This window comes from Mastigoproctus giganteus, chromosome 13, assembly GCF_048544385.1.
Source record: "Mastigoproctus giganteus isolate SK-2022 chromosome 13, ASM4854438v1, whole genome shotgun sequence".
Classification (NCBI taxonomy): Eukaryota; Metazoa; Arthropoda; class Arachnida; order Uropygi; family Thelyphonidae; genus Mastigoproctus; species Mastigoproctus giganteus.
Window position 1 is genome coordinate 121,692,509 of NC_143587.1, and position 24,452 is coordinate 121,716,960.

Sequence of the window (24,452 nt, forward strand, 5' to 3'; positions counted from 1 at the left end):
TTTGTTCCTAATATGCCGTTCTTTATATGACCTTTTACGGGAAGATGTGTGCAGGATGCTTCAGATCTGCGTGGGGGCCAAGATGGTGATTAAAACAGTGGTGACAAATCGTGATTAAAAAGTCCTAAGGAATTTTTATCACTATAGTCCTGAGAAGGTAGTCCTTTTTATCATGGTAGCCTTCAATAGTCATAAGAAAGTCCATAATTAACTAGACACATATTTTAAGGCAGTAGATTAATCAGGACAGTAAAAATACAAACTTTATGAAGACTCGTATATTGTTCAAACTCCTTGGTGAAGCAAAGTTCGCTCTTTGCCCTTTATGAAACCATTCTTTTACTCCTCAGGTAATGACTGAATCCAACTTTGAAATTTCTCTTTTCCTTCTCATTGGTATGTTACATGTCCTATTCTTTCTAGGATTCTTGCGTATAACAGCCAAATAACGAAATGTGTTATTTATGGTGTACCTGCTTTGGCCATGCAGTTTACGCTTCTCTACTGTAGTTTCTGCTGCCTTATGTTACGATTCCATTGTTTTTTGAAAGTGGCTTAATAATTGGCATAGTATTGGGGTCAGGCGCCATCGGTGGCTTTCCCACATCTTCTTCGTATGTACTCTGTGATTAAATGCAGTACTGCTGCAAAAGCCAGGAAAAGTGTGGTGTCTGGTTTATGTGGTATTGTGTTTTGTTCTCTTGTTGTTTGGCTGCTCGGCCGCAGGGCCCCTAGTGGATCCCTACGTTGCTCGCCACCACCACTGTCGTGGCTTAAATAGTGTTGTATGCAGTCACAGTTAGCTCGACGAGCCTGAGTTAAGACGAATTACAAACTCCGTGTTAATAGTCATTTCTCTGGTGGTCAGCCATTAATTAGCTCTAACCGCACTGGGCATCCCACAATTCTATTTCTAGTAAACGATGAAATATTAGGTGAGCCTGATTTCCTTTAATTCGTAAAGTTATTTTTTCCCCAGTTATTTTTATGCTTCCGTGGGGAGTTAGAAGATTAGTGTTTTAATCAGATATAAAGGGCTCGTTTTATTTTTCTTTTCCCATTCTGTTAACTTTTTGACCAGTGCCTTATTAAAAGTGACCGACTGATTATTCTGAAATATTCTCAGCAGTTTGTCAGTTTTGGCAGACAATTAATCTTTAGGTGGTTTAATGTTTTGTTTATTTAACTTGAAAGATTCTCATTAATATAGCTTTGAGGAATAAGTTCCCAGCAGAACATAGACGAACGAAATCAATAAACCAATGATTAATATATGACGTAAGAATTCATCGAATGTGTAAGGAGCACGACGGATAGAAACTACTGGAATTTGGTTAGAATGCAAAAATGCAAAGATTGGGTTAAAAATTTGCATAACGTGGCCGCAAATTAATCGCGAGACAAAATTTAATAGCGTTAAAACGTTTCAACTTGGTTCAAAAGCGGTTTAATTATTAGCATTTGAATATCTGCTTAATTAATGAAATAAAGAACTTTTATAAGTAGATCGTTTCGCAAAAAACACGCAATTTTTTTTGCTACTTATTGCCTTCATGTATTTTGTGGCAAGTTAATAAAGTAATCTGTATCATAAAAATACGCGTTTTAGTATACTTATAGTAGAAAGCAGCAGGTACCATACCTATTTTATTATTATTTTTTTGCGGATGCGTGTATAAGCTAGTTAGGCGCGTTAGCATATATGCATAATGCGCCTATTATCTTCACTATTAGGCGCGTTAGCATATATGCATAATGCGCCTATTAACTTCACTGTGTTCGTCCGTCCCTTCGCATGTAACAACTCGACTCCTAGTGAACGGATTTTCATGAAATTTTACATTTGGGCCTTTTAGAAAGATATATCGAGCAAACCTAAATTTCATTAAAATCAGACTAGTAGAAATTCCAAAATTATTATTTCTCTTTCTGTCTGCTTCTAATAACTCGACTCTAAGGGATGGAATTTTATATTTAGCTCTCTTAGAATGATTTCTCCAACCTTCTCAAATTTCGCTTTAATCAGACCAATAGAAATCCGGTAATTATTATTCTTATTATTCTTTTTTTTTCGTACCTATCACATAGACAATTCATATATTGTATGGTAGCTGAAGCATTGGATATTATGTTGCCATGCGTTGGTTGGAGGAATGAATGGCAAATGTGGTGGATGGGCAGAAAAGAAATTTTCTTGGTTCGCGCGTTAAAGTCGTTGCTTTACTGCTCATTTTTTTTGTTAAAAATCATGAATTATTAGTATTTGCTAACGCGCCTGATATGTAACGACCGTGTATTAACTAACTTGTTTTATATACTATTAACTCTGTTGTTGTTTATTTGTTATTTGGTTTTTAAGAGCATTAGCAACTAAGGCCATATTGCTCCGGGGATATGCGGTGGTCATTCCTTGACCTTTCCAAATCCTCCGTATTTGGTGGTCACGGGCTCGAACCCCGGTCTAATCAAGAAGCATGTGCTACGCACTGTCACTTCTGCCCACCTGGCTACGGAGGCGCCTGTTGTTGTTGTAAAGAACATTTGAAATAAATGTTTTTCTTTGTAACTACAATACTGTTAATAGTATATAATTAGCTTATAGTACTTCAGAAAATGACCTAGAAAAACTATTGTAAATGGTATTTTATTATGATTGTTATTTAGGATACTTCACTGCTTTATCTAGAGTTTATTTGAAACAGTGCAAAGAGGAGACAATTCATTGTGAAAGTTGCAATAATGAATGACTACTTTTAAAATTAAAAACAATAACTGGTGTGATTGTTTAAGGCCGATAATAATAGTACTCGCTATATAGTGTAAGGAAGCCACAGGCTTTTGCTGGACTGGCAACAAAAAAAAAAGTAGATAAGAAAACAAAGAGCATTATAAACTATATGCTTCTCTCCTCACAATGGTAAGTATTCAGTTGACTTTTGAATTTATTCAAACTCTCAAACTCGTACATTCAAAACTGTACGAGGGCAATTTATTCCAGCTATCAACGACTCGCTGGCTAAAAGAAAACTTCCTACAATCTAATCTAAACCTCAAGCCCTGTAAGTTGAATTTATGACCGCTAGTTCTGGAATTCTTTAGAATTGTGAGAATTCCACCTTCATTCGTTTTACTAATCCCCCTCAGAGTATTATAAACCTCAATCGGGTCACCTCTAAGGTACTTGGTTGGCAAGCTCTGTAGCCCACATAAACGGAGTCTTTCCTCACACGGGTGTCCTTCTGCCGATCTCACCATTCGAGTTTCCTGCCTTTAGCCCTTTTCAAGAAGGTCCATGTCTTTTTTCAGATGAGTTGTCCATACTTGAGCACTACAATACTAAGTAAGCTTGGCTTCCTTGTATCGATTTGTATTTATTAATACTAATATTATTCGTTATGAAACCGTAAACAGAGTTTATGTTAGTTGATAATCTCTACAAAAAAATTAGATTACAGAAAAAAATAGTTAACAGGTTATATTAGAAGTGAATTTTAATACTACCTGTTAGAAAATTTTGGTGGCGTACAGAATTTGATACTGAAGCACAGGGACGTCATGAACGATAGCGAATGTCACTTAAATAAATATTTATTTATGTATTTATTATAGAATTTAAAATTACAGGTATTATTAAAATTTACTTTTAATATTAGCTGTGAAAAAAAATTCCCTTCAACACTTTAAAAAATTATTGTGCTGACTGCTAGGCACTTATAAGCGTTTAATTACTACTGAATTTAATTCGAAAAGTAGTAACACACCTCCTACCAAACTCTTCTTATCCACCCCCCCCTCCCACGATGAAAATTTAGTTTTCATTCTGGTTCTAAAACTGCCTAAATATAATGCGTTTCTGCGTTAACTTTTCCAGTCAACCATCAGGGGCCGCTGTCTCTCCAGTAATGGTGACCGAGCTAGGGCATTTACTCTTTAGAAACGATCACATTGCTTTTAATTGGATAACATCACCCATTAGGCGAATCCGTTACCCATTAAAAACTCGAGGCACTTTTATTAATTATATTTCAACATTCTGGTTTTACTAAATTTTTTGATCTCTATCAGCATTTGAAACTGCAGCATTCTTAAACTCGCCTATTCATACAGTAAACCACGTTTAAAATACGGGTCTTATTCCAAAACGTGCCTTATTCAATGCTGCTTCTGTTTCCAAACTCGTTATATCCATCTGGCTAATGGCTTGCTCTGCTTTTCTTATGTTCCATATGGCGCCTTCATGTCTTCCCTTAACACTCGCGTTAACAATTAACATGTTGACATTGTCCTATATGTGAATTTATCATTTCCTGTGTGATTTACTAAATCACACAGGAAATGATAAATGATAATAAGATTATTTATTGAGAATAATGGAAATGTAATGTTTATGAATAGCTTGTAGTCGTAATAGATTCCTGATCCTTCATCTAAGACCATGCAGACCCCACCAAACATGGGAACCTTGAAAATGCAGGAAGTGATTTTTTCTTTTGTGAGGTTCATGAGGACGCTGAAAATGATGGTTTGATTAGTTCAGTTTTGGGCCCTTGTTGGAACATTGTCGTTACTTTATGACGTTGATTTTTACTTTTATTTTTTCATTTTTATTGGACATAATAAAAAAAATATATTTTTTGGTTTGCATGTACATACAACTTTAATTAATAAAGTAATTTGTATATTTAATTTGTGGCGATGATCTTTTATTATTTTTTTATTTACGATTCCCGAAAAGTATGTTTCGAACTTTTTGCGCAAGTAAGGATAAACTTAATTTTATATCACGTACCTAATTATTTTTGTTTCTATACTTTCATGATGTTGTATTACGTCAATGTTTAATGATTCCTGTTGTTTTGTGAAATAATTAATTCAGAAAATCAATTTTAGTGTTTCATAATTCGTCTAATATAACCAGACAGATCCTTACTCGTTTTATCCTGCAAATAAAGCGAAATTTTTCCTGATTTCTGATTCACATTTCTATTTATATTTCTCCATTATAGTTTAGTTCAGGGGAAATAATTTTATAAGTAAAATTAAAAGAACAAGCAAATAGCTAAAAAAATTTAACAGGTTTTGTGTTTTAGTTATCTGAGAAATTCTGAAAACCAGCATGACCAATATGCTGGGAAATCCAAGCATAAAGTAGAGTATACCAAACATACGTTCTGCTCTAAGACTGGTTTCTCACGATGATACAGTGCCAGTGCCAAAGTTACCAGAGACTTGTGGATTTGACTCTGATCATAATCGGAAAAGGAGTCTCCAGAAGATGCAGAACCCAGAAAGAGTACAGATTCAGACTTTTCAACTCTTGATACTGCAAAGCCGCATCTAATCACCCAGGCAGAATTGAACGATTTGGACCTCTCCAAAACTAAAGCTCACTTACTAGGATCATGGCTTCATCAGCGGAATCTTCTTGAAAACGTGTCAAGGTGTCTTTTTATAGAAGATGCAATCTAACATAACGACCTAATGCATCATGGATGGTGCTTTGGTTTATTCTAACAATGTCCAGGAATTAATGAAAGAGATACTTCTGGAGCACGACCTCGAGCATTGGAGTCTTTTCATTGATTCAGCTAGGGTCAGTTTGAAAGTAGTTTTACTCCATAATGGAAATAAGTAGCCATCTATACCATTGGCCCATGCAGTTCACATGAAGAAAATGTACGAGAACCTACAGATTCTTTTGCAAAAAATATGCTATGAAGAATACAATGGAATAGCTTTGTTGACTGGGTTGAAAGGTGGATACACTAAATACCCTTGCTTTTTATGTGAGTGGGACAGCCGAGCGAAGGATTGCCACTAAATGATTAAAAATTGTCAGACCGTTCAGAAACTACAAACTACACCGGGCCAAAAATTAAGCACATCCTCCTTTGGCGGATAAGTCAAAAATCTACTTCTATTGCACATCAAGCTAGGTTTGATAATTTTCAGATTAAATCTGTATCCTAAACTAAAGGTACGCCTCCTATTGCAATAATGAAGATTCGCGAAATAAATATCTTAAATTACAAATTAGCAGATCCACTTTTGTTAATGTTTCGCAGTTCGTATCTATTGGAAGCTGGATTCAGCCATATGATAATATACTGATAAAAACAAGAAACGGATGAACACATCAGAACTTGGGGATCTGAGGATCAAATTAAGTAATTTTAGTCCTGGTACTGCCCTGCTTATTGCATACCATCAACCACTGCTGTCTCATTGACAAATGGATGTGTAACGGACTGTGATTATTGCAAAACTCAACTGTGTTACTGTGTTTTTGTTACTGAACTAAAGTAATTGGTGAGTAATCATGAACTAATTGTTACTTACGTATGTATTATAATTATTTAATATTTTTTAAATAAATAATTAACTTTTATTAACGGATTTTTCTTATAATCCATCTATTAAAATGTTTGTACTTTTTGGATAAGGGGAAAAACGCGTGTTTGTAAAGAGGTGGCAGGTAAAAGTGGTTGGGAACCACTGATTCATGCCTACCTAGCTCTTTTTAAAACGACATCTGCATTGAAGTATGTACAGTACATGTTACTTGTGTTGAAATCACGCTGAATTTCATTTAATGTCATTTTACTCAAAACCATGGATAAAAATGTCACGTTATTAAGTGCACATAGTATGCATTACAGTTTCATTTAAACTCCAAAGATTTGTCGAAAAAGTAACGTCGATTTTGCAATTTCCATATGGAATTTCAGTTGAAAAGAGCTTCCTTGCTGACTAAGGTACTATGCATAACTTAGCGAGTGAGGTCAAATGAATGACCGCTGTTGGTAGTCAATATTTCCATCTCAAACTCTAATAAGATCTCACTCAAAAAATAAAAAATAAACCCCACAGTCTCTCTCTCTCTCTCTCTCTCTGAAGAGAGAGCCAACAGACAAAATCAAAAAGAAAGATGAAAAGGAAAAGAACGCTGCATTAACTCGGCTTTACACTTAAGGCCACTGGCCAGTCGTTTACTGCGTTAGATTTGACAGGTTTTACCTTTACCCATGGTTCAGTAATAGAAGAGCCACGGAAAAACGAAAACCACGGATAACCTCAACTGGAACAAAGTAAACTGTTACCATGGCAACGTAACCGACATGTTAACACTGAAATAAGAGTTAAAAATTTCGTGCAGTTTTTACATGAATTTTTTTTTCTACACATAAAGCAGTAAATACCTCCTCACCTCACTCTCCTTCCCTGTACTTCTCGTGAACCGTGTCATTTTCTCTAGCTTTCTACAAGAATATTTTTAGAATGTACACTACCAACTTCCGGTGGCACGTGAACTATCCAGTAACAGCAATAAAAGTTTGCAGAGCAGATTCAGATGTCGAATGCACATCAGTTCCAGCAGTGTTGATGGCCATTGTGATAAGCGCACATCGATGACGGAACATTCTGATTCACAAGATGAACAAAATATACGATTAAGCCCACATCTTTACATTTAAGTATATGCATTTTTACGGTTAAAATTTTATAATGCATTTGATAATCTGAATTTTTAACATATACACAAAAAAGTGCGTTCTTCGCTTTTGTGTACTCATATTAGTTTTACCCAGTTAAATATAACTATTGCGACGAAATTACTGAATAATGACATAATATAGTGAACAGAAAATCACATTAAATATCGAAATAAGTTACTGTCATAATCAGAGACAGTCTGCTTGCACAGTATTAGATGAAAGATATTTTGCAATACTCACTGAATCATGTTTCAGTTTTCCTCCTAACGGTGGGTAAACACCTTAAATTAATGCGACATAAAAAGTACAACAATTTCTCTTTAATTTAGTTATTCTCAAAGATTAATTTCTTCTAAAACTCATTCGACAGGCAAGGATGAGTGCTCATATTCAATAAGGATCATTATTAGCATAATCATTTAGGCTCCTGACTTAGCCGAGTGGTCAGGGGCGCAGGAACTACCAAGTAAGTGTTGGGTACGAGGAACAGGCAGTGAGAAATTAGTTTTGTAATGAGAATTCAAATGGGGTACAGTGAAAGGTATTTGTTCAAGAAGAGATGGAGAATTGATAACAGAGTTTATGATATTGTAGACGAAAAGAGACCCATGTAGTTGTGGTCTAGCGTGAAGAGAAACGATTCTGAAGCGATCACAAAGAGCTCCATTGACGGTGAAAGGCAAGGCGATTTCGATAGCATAAGAATTTAATTTGAATTCTTGATATAGGACGTTTCCTTAGCCGGCGGGAGGAAAGCTTTTTTCCTCTGATTATTTCGAGTTTTTCAGCTGCACAACATGTAAATTGGTCTGTAAATACTCATCTGTACAGGTATCATATATATAAAAAAGACCATATGAACCAACATATCATATAAACTGGTATATTGTAAAAAAAGTAGCCAATGCATCAAAATCCCCAAAACTACCTGTCGACCATCAAATCCTCTGTTATGATGAACACATCCACTGAAAATATACGGACTGCATTTAAGTAAAGCGCTTTTGAGACAAGCTATCGACTCTAACAAAGAACACTGAACTTAATTCTGCACATTACTAAATAAATAAATAAATTTTTTGTTTATACCTCAGAACAGCCACATATGATGGCAGGAGTTTTCAAAATGTAGATATAAGAATATTATCGTATTTTATGGTTTCAACCACGGGGCATGCTGCTGTTGTAGTACTAGAGTTTTAGGAGCATCAGCGACTAAGGCCATAGTGTTTCCTGTATATTGTCTGTAAATTGCGTGTATTCTGAGGTTGATTTTCTATTTGCTGGACGAAAAAATCGAGTTTCCGGGAGAAAAACCATACTACCCTCTCCTGAGACCGACTAACTCAGCTACGTTGTGAAAAAGGCCCATAAAAATTCCTCTTGTCATCGACGGGACTGGAAGTCTTTTCCGCCCGGTGTGGGGATTACGGCGATCCTACTAGTTGTGCTACCCATGAGGGCACGCGGCATGCATAATTCTGTACTTTTACTCTGACCATTCGGCTACGGTATTGCCTGTTAAGCGTCAAAGCAAACAAAGCTATGAGGTATGACATCAAATGTGTCTATAACAATCTGTATTCTTTGGTCTGCGTGCTACAACTGAATTTTCTGGAGATAGACTATACAACGCCTACCTGAGATCGACTAACTCGGCCACGTTGCGAAAAAACGGATAAAAGTTCCTTCGACGAGTGGGAATTCCAACCAAACATTTCGCACACGGTATGGAAGAATGGCGATTGTACCAACTGGAAAAGCCACTTGGCTGTGGTTGAGCCTTTATCCTTCAGGCCTATGAAATAATATTCGAGAATTTCTAAAATGTTTAATTTAAGTATTAATTTTAAATATGCAAACAAGTTGGGCATATTTTAATAGTCACCAATTTTTAATAATCTCAGTGACGGTTACTCTATAGAAATATTTAATGTTTGTGGGAAATCTTAGTATATGGAGTTACTCATACTAATGGCTTTTAAGAGGGCACAAATAGCTCTTTTCTCAATGATCTCTGAAAGTAAAGCACAGATTGAGAACTCAATTATTTTGTTGTTCATCCATTGGGTATAAGACTGAAGTGTTAGCAGAGCTACTTATAGCTATTTTTAGATGATGGCATCTCTGTAGTGGTTTCAGTCGGTAGGAAGCTGTGAGGCGCTAGAACATCTGTCGCTGAGCGCTTCCTTTGGAAAGCCGATGTACGTTGACTCTTCTTAAGAAAGCTTTTCAGAGGATGATATTTATAAAAGAGTTCCTGTATAGAAAGAAAACATGATAGTAACCTCTAATGTAGATAACCTATCCTTCTTACATTATTTTTGAAACTTTTTTTTTCTTTGATATAAACACCCAATACATTTTAAAATAAAATGAGAGGAAGACTAATTACACATAAAAAAAAGTTCAGTTCACAAGCATACTTAGACGTGCACTGAATGCCCACTTTATTGTGTCGCTTATCAGTTGGCTAGCAAGTCCCCCTTTAGCATTCCAAACAGAATGGATTCGCCGTAGTGCGGAATCGACAAGGTGTGAAAATCGTGTCACAGGAGTGATGGGTCATGTTGAGCCAGTTCTCAACTGTTGCTAAAAATTGGCTGGTTATAGATGTTAAAAATATCTATATGTTAAAAATTGGCTGGTTCCACCTCATCCCACAGGTGCTCAATTTGATTGAGGTTGGACTGTGAAGGTCATTTCAGTAGGCTGAATTCGCTCTTCTTGTTCTTGGAACCTGTTCTATCCAATTATAATCTTGTGGCATAACGCATTATCCTGTTGGAATAACCCTTTCGCAGATGGATACACTGCAGCCATGAAGGGATGCTCCTGTCAAAACAATTTGTAGGTAACCTGTGTCATCCAAATGTTGCTCCATTAATATTTCGGGATCTAATCTGCACCACAAGAGCATTATACGGCCACCACCAGGCTGCATTGTTTACACCTAGCAGGATTGGTCCATGGATTCATGTTTTCACTATATTCTGGTCGTCCGATCAAGTACTATTTATTTAGTCGTCCACGGTTGGTATAGTGAGCCCATTGTAACCGTACCATCTTGTTTTTTGCTGACAGGAATGGTACAGAGTTATTATTTAATTGGCCTAGCTGTTACCATCTGTTACTTGACAGACCTTCTGTTACTGCACAAACCTTTGTCAGCCTCTGCTGGGCTCTCGAATCAACAAGCTATTTCAGAACACAATATTGCCATTGGCTGGATGTTATTTGGTTATTTGGCCAATCTTAATACACCCGAGACAGTTGTATACTTAAGAAGCACATCACAGTTATAGTTTCCGAAGACATTTATACCAGCGAATCATACTCTGGTTACTATGCCACATTCAGAGTCACTTAACTCTTTCGTCTTGCCTATTCTCGCACTGAACTGCACACACTCCATCTCTACGTACCTGTCCACCTGCTTTCTACACATAGTGCGAACACTTGATGCTGTTACTGAAGTAATGCTCCATTTTATGAATAGAGTAGGCATACTTAATAAAGTATCCACTCAGTGTATGGTACAATTAATTGCTAAAGGAGTTGTTGTATGCTGTATTTCTAGATTAACTTGAGCGAACCCATCATCACGGCAAAATCAGCGTTTCTGACAATACCAAATCAGTATTCATTAGAGATACTGCAATAGATATCTAGTTAAAGTACGCGATGCGTTACATTTCAGGTACGTTACATTTTTATTTCTTAAATTAATTGAATTTTGCTTATCTGTGATTAATCGAAGTGAAAAGGAAATAACCATTTTGTTACCACTTAATTACTAATTGATAAACTAAATATACAGGGTTTATCATAACTTGTGGGCCGTCCTTCCCCAAACCGGGTGGAAAAGACCCGAGTTCAAGTCCCGTAGATGATGTGAGGAATTTTTATGGCCTTTTCATAACGTGCATCAGTTAGTCGGTCTCATGCGAGGGTAGCATGGTTTTTCTCCCGGAAACTGTGTTTCGTCCAACAAACAGAAAAAATCGACCACGGAACACACGCAATTTACAGAGTGTATATAGAGAGCAGTATGGCCTTAGTCACTGATGCTCCTAAAACCCTATTACAAAGACAACCGTGGGTCTCACTTCAGCGATGGATTTAGGACCTAAAGCAAAAAGCAACGACTGTTATGCGCGAACAGAGAACATGTTGTACACTCGTTCATCCAATCAGCGCTGTGACAACAAACACAATGCCCAATTGCATCGGCAACAATATATGGTGTATGAATATTCAATGTGATATGCGTAAAGAATAATAATTTTCGGATTTCTATCAGTGCAATTTAAATGAAATGTTTGTTGTCTCAACAAATATTTTTACTTAGAGCCAAATATAAATTTTTTTGAAAATCCAGTTACTCACTAGGAGTCGAGTTGTTACATGCGGACGGACATGATGAAGACAATAAGCGCATTACGTATGTAAGTATGACGTTCCCGTGAGTGCTTGCATACGTATATTTTTATAGCCTACCTCGAAGAGTTTTTTTTTTTTATTATTATATCATTTTCAAAGCCTGTAACCATGCCGGATTACATATAGATTCAGCTTTCTGTGCAAAAAAAGATAAAAACATCTAACCTAACCTACTACAGATCTATACATTTTCAGTGATTGTCTTAAAATGGATCTCACCACTTCATCATGAAGAAAGAATAATAAAAAATATGTGTACACTTTCTATCGATTGCTGAAGAAGAGAGCTTGAGAAACAAGAGATAAACCTGACAACACTTATTTGTCATCAACAAACAAGGTCAAGTAAATCGTTCAGTTCGTGCTTTTCCTCATTGGCGTGCACCATCCTTTCGTAACGTATATGAAATATGATCGCTTCGTTTTATCTCATGAGGTTCTTTATTCTTTTTTGCCCGAAAAAGCTGAGAATATGTATTACAGATTGAAAACATGCCGACGCTCATGAGAATTTGTATATTCTAGTAGAATACTTGCAGCTAGTATGCTCTGACTTTTACAATGGGATCGAAGTTACAATATTCAGTCGCTTATTTTTCTTTCGTAAAAGACAATGGTTTGCGTTGAATGGATCACGACAAACCAATCACAGTATCAAAAAGAAATGAAAAACATTTTGGTAAAAATATAAAGTTTAGGAATATGCTTAGCTGAATCGAGAAACTGAAATCTGAAATGGAAAAAATAAAAATGTAAGACTTCTTTCCAAAAGATGAAATCTCTTTCGTCCTGAAAGAAACTACAGCCATCGTAACTTCATTACTGCCGCAGTATTGACAACGATCTCTTTATACTCTAATAGAATATCCTTTTCTTGATCAGAGGAAGGACATCATTAAGAAATTGATCCAGGTTTCAGTGTTTCAGTGTCCTATAAGAAAAGCGCGCCTGTTTTGGAAGTGACGTTGGTAGTTCAAAAATATTCCATATTAATGCTTTTTTTAGACTTCCGATTTTTGAAAAAGGGTGTGGTGTATGGACATGTATTGTATATTATGCAGGGTGGCTGTTAAAGGTTAGTTCAACTTCACCTTGTTATATTGTGCTTATACATAATTCTGTAAAAAGGCAAAAATGTGTAGGTGTAGTGTGTATGTGTTTCTTAGTTATTTCTGGCTACTTTGCTATTAGGGAGGCGATAACTTTGAAACGCTGCCCGTCCATGCCACAAAGAGGCGGGTCACAACTATGGGTATACCGTGCACGGGGAGACAGGTCGGATTAACACGTACTGACTCCCTATGAATGCCGAGACGAACATAGGGAATCAAGGAAATTCCGCAAACATTGAGAAAACGGGGGAAAAGACAATGCTCATCTCATCGTTGCTAGCATAATCCTACCTCAAAGATAGGGAGCACAATAAAAATAAATTTTAAAAAATTAAATAAAATGAAAGCAAAAATACTAAAATAGTCCTACAATAGCAAGAAGAGCGAAGAAGATGCGCTGCCAGCAAAAGAGCTTCCACATCAATCGAGATCAGCAATACACACACACACACACACACACACACACACACACACACACACACACACACACACACACACACACACACACCATTACAAAAAAAGATTAAAAATAAAAGAAGACAGAAAACCAAATCTTTTAACAGAGAACGATGAAAAATTGTGTAGCGAGCTAAACTCAGTACCAAACAAAAATAAAAGTTAAAAATAAATAAAAATAGCAATAGAAATAATAAAAATAATTTTATCCTACAACGGGAGATGCCGGTGATACCGAATCCCTTTCAGATCAGCACTATATCGGCAGAGACATAAATTGGCGTCTGGAAGTTGATAGCCTAGAGCAACATCAGGAACCTGTCGTCAAAGAGCTGAAGGAGCAAGGCAACAGGAACTGAGAGAAGAGATCCGATGTCAGGAACTCCTAGGAATGAATACGGCTGGATCAGGCGATATAATGTAATTAGAGTCATCGAGATCAAAAGCAGTAGATGTTGAGGACTGTAGATTATCTGTGTTTGCAACGATTGAAACTCATCCTAAGAAGGAGTCCTCTGTAGACTGTATAGCTTGCGCTTGCAAAATCTAGTTTAGAAAAATTGTGGAAGGCGAGATCACTTTAGAAGAAAGTAATTGACCTTCAGTTCCAGGAGCAAAATTTGGGATCATAGTGTCGAGTGGTAGTCTGAGGTCTTCGTAAAGTAGAAAACTAAAGAAGTGATGAATAGAATTCTCGTCAGCGCTGCATGTACATAAGCCACTATCGGAGTGCTTGAAATATAGCAGTTTTCAGTTTAAGGATCCATGGCCAGAAAGTAGAAAAGAAGTATAAATATTTCGTGTAAACCAGTTTATATCGGTTATTATAGTAGTAACATAATTAACGGTCGGAAGAAATGTTTTGGTTATTACTCGATTAGAAGAGGCAGTCCATCCCTTTTTCTACAAATCAACTCGAAAGTTCCAACACTTCTTCTTTTCCTTTGCAGGATCAGCAGAGATATCAATCTCGAAATTATAGAATTCAATGGCATTTCCATGGTAACAGAATCCACGAAAAACAACTAAAAGATCTAAGAAAAGCGTTCTGCCAATACCTGCAGATTGGCAGGAACTCTTCTGAAAAACTCTTTAAGCAAAGCTGGTATGTTGTTGCTGTTGTAGGGCTTTAGGCGCATCAGCAACTTAAGCCATATTGCGCCTTATATAATAATATGTCTGTGAATTGTGTGTTTTGTTGCCGGTTAGCAAAATTGCCCTCCACAGTCTGTTTGGATGCCAGTTTTGCTTAAACAGTGAGAAGATTAGCTCTTTTAAACCGAAAGGCGGCCCCAAAAATAATGATGGGAGCAATTACAGATTTGTAATACAGATGTTTAGTTTTTATATTTAGACCCAGCCCTGTCGAGTAATACAGATAAGATTGGTTGTAAATTTATCCACTTTTAGGGATCATTGTTGAATATGAAAGTTGAAAGAAAAGCGATTATCTATAATCACCACGTAATTTAACATTCGGAGGTCTGTTATAATTCATTATGTCCTTTAAAGACCTTAAATCTGTCCTTAAAGAGCATTAATCATTTTTGTCTTCGAAGGAGATGTTTTGAGCTTGTTTTCAATGGCATTAATTTTAATAAGGTTGCTATTGTGGTGTTATGGGTATTAAGGCTGCCTATTATGGCATTAGATGAAATTTGTTTTTTGCAATTTTGATCATTCCTCAAGGAGTAGTTTTTTCGATGATTTTAGTTTGCTTGTATTAAAACACACGTTGTTTTAATTACTTGGAAGTGAGGGGGTCTACGTGATTGTTCATTATTACGTTAATGAATTGATGGATACTACACTTATATCACGTGGTAAATGAAGTAATTTATTATCGAAATGATACAATTTTAAAGGAATTGAACCACATCAGTGTCAAATACTTAAAACTATCTTCATTTTTGAATATATGTGTTAATAAAATATAAGCAAAAGTGTAATAATTATACGACAATTGTACATGTAGAGGACTACAACATAATTAGAATACATCGTATTGTAAATAATCAAATTGAACCACTCCTCAAACAATGTTCTTCCTCCATTGGCCAGAGGACGGGAAACAGTGAGTTCCCGAAACGTAACCATAAATAGTTTAAGTGTTTGGCATTGGGATGGTTCAATTCCTTTTAAACTTGTATCATTCAAATAATGAATTACTTAATCTACCACTTGATATAATAGTGTAGTGTCTATCAATTCATTAACACAAGCCCTCGTTGGTAGCACAGTTGGTAGGATCGCCGTCCTCCCTACAACGGGTGGAAAATACCCGCGTTCGAGTACAATTGATGACGTGGGGAATTTTTATGAGTCTTTTTCACAACGTGGCTGAGTTAATCGGTCTCAGGCGAGGGTAGCATGGTGTTTTCTCTCGGAAACTGGGATATTTCATACAACAAAACAGAAAATCGATCTCAAGAACACACGCGATTTACAGACAATATAAAAGGAGCAATAAATCCTTAGGCGCTGACGCTCTTAAAAAACCATACTACTACTAATTATATATACTACATTAATATAATACTGAGTTTTAATATTTTTGTATTGCTGTCCAACCCACTGAACCTCAGGAGCAGGCCAAGAACTACTCCGCCTTTGAAAATTTCTTCGAGTGTCAATAAGTTGTTGCATTCACCAAGGGATACAGTTATCCCTCAATTTCTTCTTGTGTGTAGATTTGTAAATGGCTGTTTGAGGCATATACACTAAGCGATCACTGAATTATGACCACCCCTATGAAAATGGAACGAGACTCGTTGACCACGTGAGGTACGAGAGTGCGGAATTAGTCGACCTACGTAGCATAGATAAGGTGGCAGTGGTTCAGTAGGTTGTAAAATTCCGAGCGTGATGAGTAGAAGGAAGGATTTATCGGACTTTGATAAAGGACAGATTGTGGGTGCTCGACGAGCTGGTGCCTCGATTTCCCAAACGGCTGAACTGGTGGAGCGTTTGAGAGCCGCCGTTGTTAAAGTGTACCAGCACTGGCGTCAAAATGGTCAAACAACGACCCGACGGCAAAACTGCAGAGGTCAGCGAAAGATTGATGTTAGAGGTGAGCTCCGGGTCCGACGACTCGTACAGGCAAACAGGCACAGCACTGTTGAAGAACTGACTACCCAATACTACATGGGCCAATCCGGAACAATATCTGGCATGACCATGCGTCGGACGCTCACTCGTATGGGCTATACCAGCAGACAACCCCTACGGCATCCTCTCCTATCCAAGGGTCATCGGCGTAAAAGACTCGCCTGGTGTAAAGAGCATGCAAGTTGGACATAAGAAGACTGGAAGAAGGTGTGCTGGTCGGATCAGTCACGTTATTTACTCCACACCGTGAATGGTCGTGTACGGATTTGGCGTCAACAACATGAGGCTCTTCATGCATCATGCATGGTATCAAAATTGCAGGCCGATGGAGGCGGTTGTATGGTGTGGGGCATGTTTCACTGGCAGGAACTTGGACCCCTGGTGCATGTGGAACATAGTGGCATAGTGGCATAGTGTTTTGTGAAAGGCGCCACCTGTGGTTTCCCACATCTGCACCATGGTACTTTGTGAAGAAGTACAGAATCTCTGTAAAAGCCAGAAAAAGTGTAATGTCTTGTTTCTGTCAGAGTAGTGTTATGTTTTGTTGTTGTGTCTCTGGCTGCTTGGCCGCAGAGCCCCTAGTGGGACCCCACGTTGCCCGCCACCACCACTGGGAGGTGAGCCAGGCTGCCCATTATACTCTGGCTGGCCTTTGCCAGGGTTGCCTAAGCTTCCTGACAAAGGTCAAGTGAAAAAAAATAAATAAATAAATAAATAAATAAAATAATAAAAAAAAAATAAATAATACAAAAATAAAAAAATTATAATAATAAAAAAAATAAATAAAAAAAAAATAATAATAATAAAAAATAAAAAAGTGGGGGGGGGAGAAAACAGAGCAGGAGTACGAGTTAGAAGGAACAGAAAGAGGGAAAGGAGGACGGACTGAAGTTAAGGAGCAGTCCGCTCTTTGTGAGGTGAAAATAGGGATCTGGGGGTGGGAGTTAAAGTAGCAGGGGACAGGTGCCCCTGCATGATCACCAGAGGCCAATGGACTCTGTATCCCGCACTCAGAAGTTCTCCAGAGTGCCACCAATCCCGCACCAGAACGGTGCCGGCTGATCCTACCCTATAAGGGGTTTGCAGCAGTATCCCGCACTCGATGAGTGCCAGCAGTCCCGCACCAGAATGGTACCAGCAGTGTTCCTACCCTTAAAGGATTTGTAAGTTGTCAAGGCAGTGTCCTCTAGCAGAGAAGGAGCTAACCCACGCCAGTCTGATTCAGGCCTTGGGCAGCATGATCCAATGTTGTTCTCATTTCAGCAATCTTGGCTAGCCTCAGTGCGAAGATTTCCTGCGCATACACAGTTAGTGCCCTGTATGTGTTTTCATCGAGCAGCAGCGAGGACTCTTGGTTTCGTGGATTCCTTTGAATTGCGGTAGCAAACTTGATTCTACTGTTGTCATAGGCAGGGCACTCATACATGAGATGCCCCCAGGACTCTTCTTCTCCACAGTGCATGTGGCACAACATATCAGTGCTTGCTGACTGTGTACACCCCGCTATGTTATACTTTTCCCGAATGGCCATAGTGTCTTCCAAGATGACAATGCGCCGATCCACCTGGCACTGGTTATGAAGGAATGGTTTGAGGAACACAGTTGTGACTTACAGCATATCGATTGGCCTCAGAACTTCGCATTTGTGGAACACTATGGAAAGGCATATTAGGCGTCTAGATGCACTAATCACCCACATACCTGCATTGCTGACCGCATTACACACAGCTTGGTTGGACATACCTCCCGAACGCTTCCGACATCTTGTTCAATCAATATCACGTCAGATAGCTACTGTACTGAGGCAAAAGGAGGACCTACGAAGTATTAAGTAGGTGGTCATAATTCAGTGATCACTCAGTGTATGCTCCAACCCAAGAGACAATAATATTTTCATTTTAGTACAATAAGTTTCATAGTACATTAATATTATGGTTAACTGTAAGCGAATTTAGTTTTCATAAGTTTTGTATTCAATTTCAACTTTTCTTTATATATGCTTCCCCAAACAATATATTTACGCAAAGTCCACGCCACCAAGAAATTTAGGAAGATGGGCAACTTGAATGAATGTCGAATAGCTCTGTACTTAATATTTCGATGTTAAAGACGGAAACACATTTACGAAGAAGCAGTCGCAAATCCCTCAGAAAGATTATGGTATTTTATTATTATAAATTGGAGTGGATGATTTGCCATGGACTAGCATGTCGATATGTTTTTTTCTTAAATGTACGCTCCCCCTGCTAGTCGTCGATCGTGTTTTAGTCAAACAAACCTCGCAATTCTATTCAGTATATTTGTACAGATATTTTGGGACATTTTCAGAAAAACAGATAAATTTTAGTAAACTGATAGATTTGTGATCGCCAAAGTCACTGTTAGGAATACGATGAGAGTAGAACAGACAGCGTTTTCAAATAGGAGGAATAAATAAGGCCGGAGTAAAAGAATACTCAATACCTTTCCATATCTATTAAGAATAACTACATTGCATGAGATATTACGATCAGTGACAAAACAGTAAAAAAAGTGGAAACCTTTTGCAGTTGGGATCAACAGATTATTAAATGTACGTATACAAAAATAAGTTGTCACGTGGTATGATAATAATTTCCTTGGTATGTGATAAATAGTGCATACTTTCTTTGGGGTTTCTTTGTTCGATCCAGTTATGGGGTTTTTCCGTTTTCAGAAATTTTATTAACGCGTTTAGCAGGAGGCCACAATTGAGAAACAAAGGAAATCTCTGGTGTGTCAAACGCAGGACACTTACTGGAATCCATGCAAGACGAGTCCGGGCTGAATTCGGACATAAGGTAGCCTTCTTAGATATTGAATAAAGGTTTCAGATTTTTTGGCCATTGAGGTATACAGGGTGTCTCAAAAATACACGGCATAACTTCAAGAATTAGTTCCTCATATGTAGACAATAAAAATATTTTATATCAACATAGTTCCGGAAATGCTTGGTTTCCGAGTTTTGAAGGTCTGTCTATGACACTTAACTGTTCACATCACCTTATAGTATTTGTTCAAAATGGCCACCTTCTGCCTGAATACAGGCCTTACATCGACGTCTCATGGACTCGCGAAGACGATGCCAAATTCATGGCATGTTTCGTATTGTCTCACAACCTGCCACAATTCGATTGCGAAGAGTTTTCACATCAGCTACCAGAGTCGAATACACCAATGACTTTAAATGGCCCCACAAGAAGAAATCTAGTGGGTTTAAATCAGATGAGCGTGGAGGCCAGGCAGTTGGTCCACCTCTACCCATCCACCGACCAGGAAACCTTAGATTCAGGTAATTGCGGGCTAGGTGGCTGAAATATGCGGGAGCGTCATCGTGCATGAAGTGTGCTTGTTGACGAATGATCAGTGGCCTGTCGTCCAAGAAATCAGGCATGTTGTTTTCCAAAAATTTTCTGTATGCCTGCCCTGTGAGTTTGTTTAGAAGTACATGAGGCCCAAATAACTTATCACCGAAAACACCCGCCCAGATGTTGAGGCTGAACCGCTCTTGGTGATGTGATGGAAGAATTGCATGTGGGTTTTCCTCACCCCATACATTCAGATTATGAAAGTTTTGGATTCTTCTCGTGTGAACTGTGCTTCATCTGTGAATATCACTAAGGCAGGAAAGTGAGGAGTTGTACCACACTGCTGCAAGAACTACTGGCAGAACATTAGTCGCGCAGGGTCATCTGCTGGTGAGAAGGCCTGTACCCGTTGCAGATGGTAAGGATACAGTTGGTGTTCTAGCAACACTCTCCAAATAGTCGAACGTTGAACAGCCAGTTGCATTGCTATTCTGCGTGTGCTGGAATCAGCACACGCAGAATAGCAATGCGCTGATTCCAGGAGTGGCACACGCAACATCCAAAATCTCCTCCTCCACTTCAGGAGTCGTAGATCTTGGTCGGCAGTACGAGGTGTAAAGGTCCCATGTTCACAAAGGCAGCAATGGATACCTTCAAACGTTTTCCTGTCTGGACATCTTCGTTCTGGGAACGTTTCGTGGTACAAACGAAGCGCCTCCAGAGCATTGCCGTCCGCTAAACCGTAAATAAAGTGCATATCCGCTTGCTCCTGATTTGAGTACATGGTCGGAATGGAAAACCACCAGATTCTGTCAGTACCTTGTGATGAAGGAAATCATCTGCGGGAGATAAGACATTCCGGTTAATAACTCGGGAACCAAGCATTTCCGGAACTATGTTGATATAAAATATTTTTATTGCCTACATATGAGGAACTCATTCCTGAAGTTATGCCGTGTATTTTTGAGACACCCTGTATAAGACGTTATATGAATATTACCAGTAAAATTCTACAAAAATCTTTCATGACTTATCCATGGTTTTAAAGCATTTAAAGATTGCTTTATAGAAATCCTTTAGCGAATGTCGCTCGAGTGGATAACTGATAAAAAAAATTATTGAAAAAATATTTTTAAATTATCGTTGTGCTCTTGTGTTCCTAAAATACTATATGAATTAATACCAAAATTGTGTAGCCTTACAGTTGAAATTTTCTTGTTTTCACATATCAGTAGTGATTTAAAAATATGAAAAATGATGCTCATTCGTTATGTTGAGAGAAATTATCTACTTCAATTGATTTCTTTTTTTTTGAAGTATCGTACCTCTCAGTTTGAGAGTAAAAGAAGATGTAAAACAGTTTGTTGTTCTTGCCAAATGGAGGACGTTTAGTCAAATATATATTCGGTTGTGTTTTTTTTTTTTTTTTTTAATTTTGTAATACTGAATGGATTTTGATTCCTTAGTGGCCTAGGTGAGTAGTTAAATAAGTTCCTTTTTAATATTCAATTATATTTGTACTTAAAATAAGTTTAAAATATATCCAATGTCTTGAAAAAAAAGGATTCATTTAATTTTAATATACTTTTAAAAAAATCCGAGAGAAATGTGTTCACCCTGAGTTCCTTAAAACTTTCACCTGGATCTCTATTTGAGATTATTTTTAGGACTCAACAATCGATGTTTAAGAATAGAAAAGTCATACATTACGCGTAGACTTGTTCTGTTCTGTGGTTGTATCACGTTCTAATGGAACATACCAAAGTTATACGCTTCATCGAGTATGTTCCTTGGGGGATACTTTCATTCTAAATAGTTTTCGGTCTGGAAAGTGTTAATTAGCTTCACGAAAAGAGCCTAATTGTGTCAAGGGAAAATACGTAAAGAACGATGCTCGCTACTCGCTTACAGCCAATGAACATATTGACCCCATAAGGACGCGATAAATGAGGAAGGCAAGGAAATGTTTTTCAGTAAATCTTTTCGTTTGTTTGCTCTTGTCGATCCCAATTCGATGAATATTATGTCCGACGAAAGAGAATCAAGGAAAGGGGATATCCGACAAGTAGCTTTGCAGCTCACATCAGCGGAGTTTAATTCTGAGCAGATTTTTTTTCGCTTTCTTAATATAAGAGAACAGTGAAATACAGGGGCACATGTTTCTCTCTCAGTTATTTGCATTACGCGGACACTAATACTTTACACTTGGTTGCCCTTTGCGAGTTAGCTTATTTTGATGTAAACAATCCCAAGAGAAGACGTTGATTGAATATTTGCTATCAACAGTGTCTGATCGAATTTCTCTGAAATGGGGTTAAACATAAAGAGAATTAATTCTGGAACAAAATGTGCTAGTCCTTGCTAATAGAAGTGAATCGCCGCCGTTTATTTTAGATTACTGATTGATTTAGACTTTTAATTTTCTTTTTCAAACTGCATCTGTACAGCAGAATCAACAAACTTATTACTCTTCAAGATACTATCCTTGTATGGACTGACTATCGTCTTGTGGTTTGAGCACGCTAACTATTAGACGATACTATCATTGTACGGACTGACTATCGCCTAGTAATTAGCGTGCACAACCACAAGGAAGATGATTGCGTGTTCGATCCTTATGCTGCCACAAAAATGTACTTTTAAAATCCGGCTGCCATTAATAATGCGGTACGTGTGGAGTTACGACAGATTTTTAAAATCATCTAGCCTCGGAGTCTATTATAATAAATGGAAATTAATTTATTTGCACTGCACATTTTTTCCATTGCTTTGGCACAATAATTTGGCAGCATGGAAAGAATTAGGATGACTGCATAACCAATTCGGGGACACCATACTTCAGTTCATCATCTGTCTTCGAAGGATTCATTTAATTAGAATTCAAAAATACTATCTTAATCAAAAATAAATAAATTTTCTGTTCATGCTCATAGGTAACCTGATCAGTGTAATAATAATAATAACTTGCTGGATTACTTCCAGGAATATATAGCACCAATCTACCAAGCCATAAGAAAGATAGACAAACGTACACAACATTCAATCTCAAGAAAGAGACCACATTCACATAGACAGAAGAAACAAAGACAAGACAAGACAGAAAGATGGGTGAAGAAGACTCCATGGCAGACACTACAGTGATTTCTATCAAGATTGCATAGAACGGAAAACTCTTCCCCGAGACCGAAGGATTCATGCTCGCCATCCAAGATCAGGTGATCAACACCAGGAACTCCATTATTATTTCATTTTTTTTGCTATCAATAAACCATCTCCTACAAATCCATAAATAATCCTCAAAGACTCTAATTATGCATGTATACATGCAACTGTTCAGTGTAGCGGCTGCACCTGGAACAGAGTTCAACTCCGCCAGTTATCATCGTATTGTTTACAGAATGCCGAGTTTAGCCAAACGTAAATCACACGTGATTTGTATGTGCCACCTTAACCGGGCAGCAGCAAAGCGGTACCGATCTGCAGCAGTAGGAGGTGGGCCTGTATTAACTTGATTTCCCAAAATGGGGCAGATCTCGCACCCACCGAAGGCAGTGCTAAATCGGCGGGTGTCAGCAGATTCCTCTAGTTGCCCATACTACAGAAAAAAAAAAAGAAAGAAAGAAAGAAATAAAAGTCTTTGAAGCTTCGTAAATTTCAGCATTACTAAGCATAATCCTGAAAGGCAAACAGGATGTGAGAAGGAAGCGTCCATTCATAATAATGTGTCGTTGGAATTCGTCATGGAAGTTGTCAGTAACTGTGCTCTTCTGTTGAAAACGTCAGAAGAAAACTGTTGCAAATGGTCAAATGGTTGAAATTGAAGACAAGTTTCAATCAAACTTTTACATTGTCAGGAGAGAACTGGGAAACTTTTTCCAGTGGAGAATTTATAAAATCACAATAATAAAGGCAGTGGAAGACAACGTACGCCCAGTCTTCTCGCTGCTGACAAAAGGCAAGTGTCATTATTTTATAAACCCAGCTGAACAAGTTTCAATTTGATGAAACCGTGCCCAGTGATGAGAAAAGACGTGTAGACATTTTGAGAGAACCAAGATGAAATTTCATTCTCTCAAACTTCTATGTGATTATACCCATGACTGACGTGGTCCAACGATTTTGCAAGATAAGTTCGGACCAAATAGGACGTTTTTCCTGCTTTATATCATTGTAGGGCATCCGTAGAAACTGTCCTGCAGGCACGTAGCATACATAGCAGCATTGAGCGCTGAAGAGACATATTAATTTTCATGTGCACGTGGGCATATTAATTTTCATGTGCGCACGCGCATGTGAAAATGCATATGCGCATACGTAAATTGATTTGGGCACGCGCATACTAAAATGGATATTTGAAAAAAATGGACACATTAATTTTCGTGTACGCAGGTGCATATGCAATTTCATATGCGCGTGAGCATTTTCATTTTCGCATATGTATTTTCGTATGCGCGCATGTTCATTTTCCTATACGAAAGTTGATTTTGAAAGTAAATTTTCTGTTGAATTGT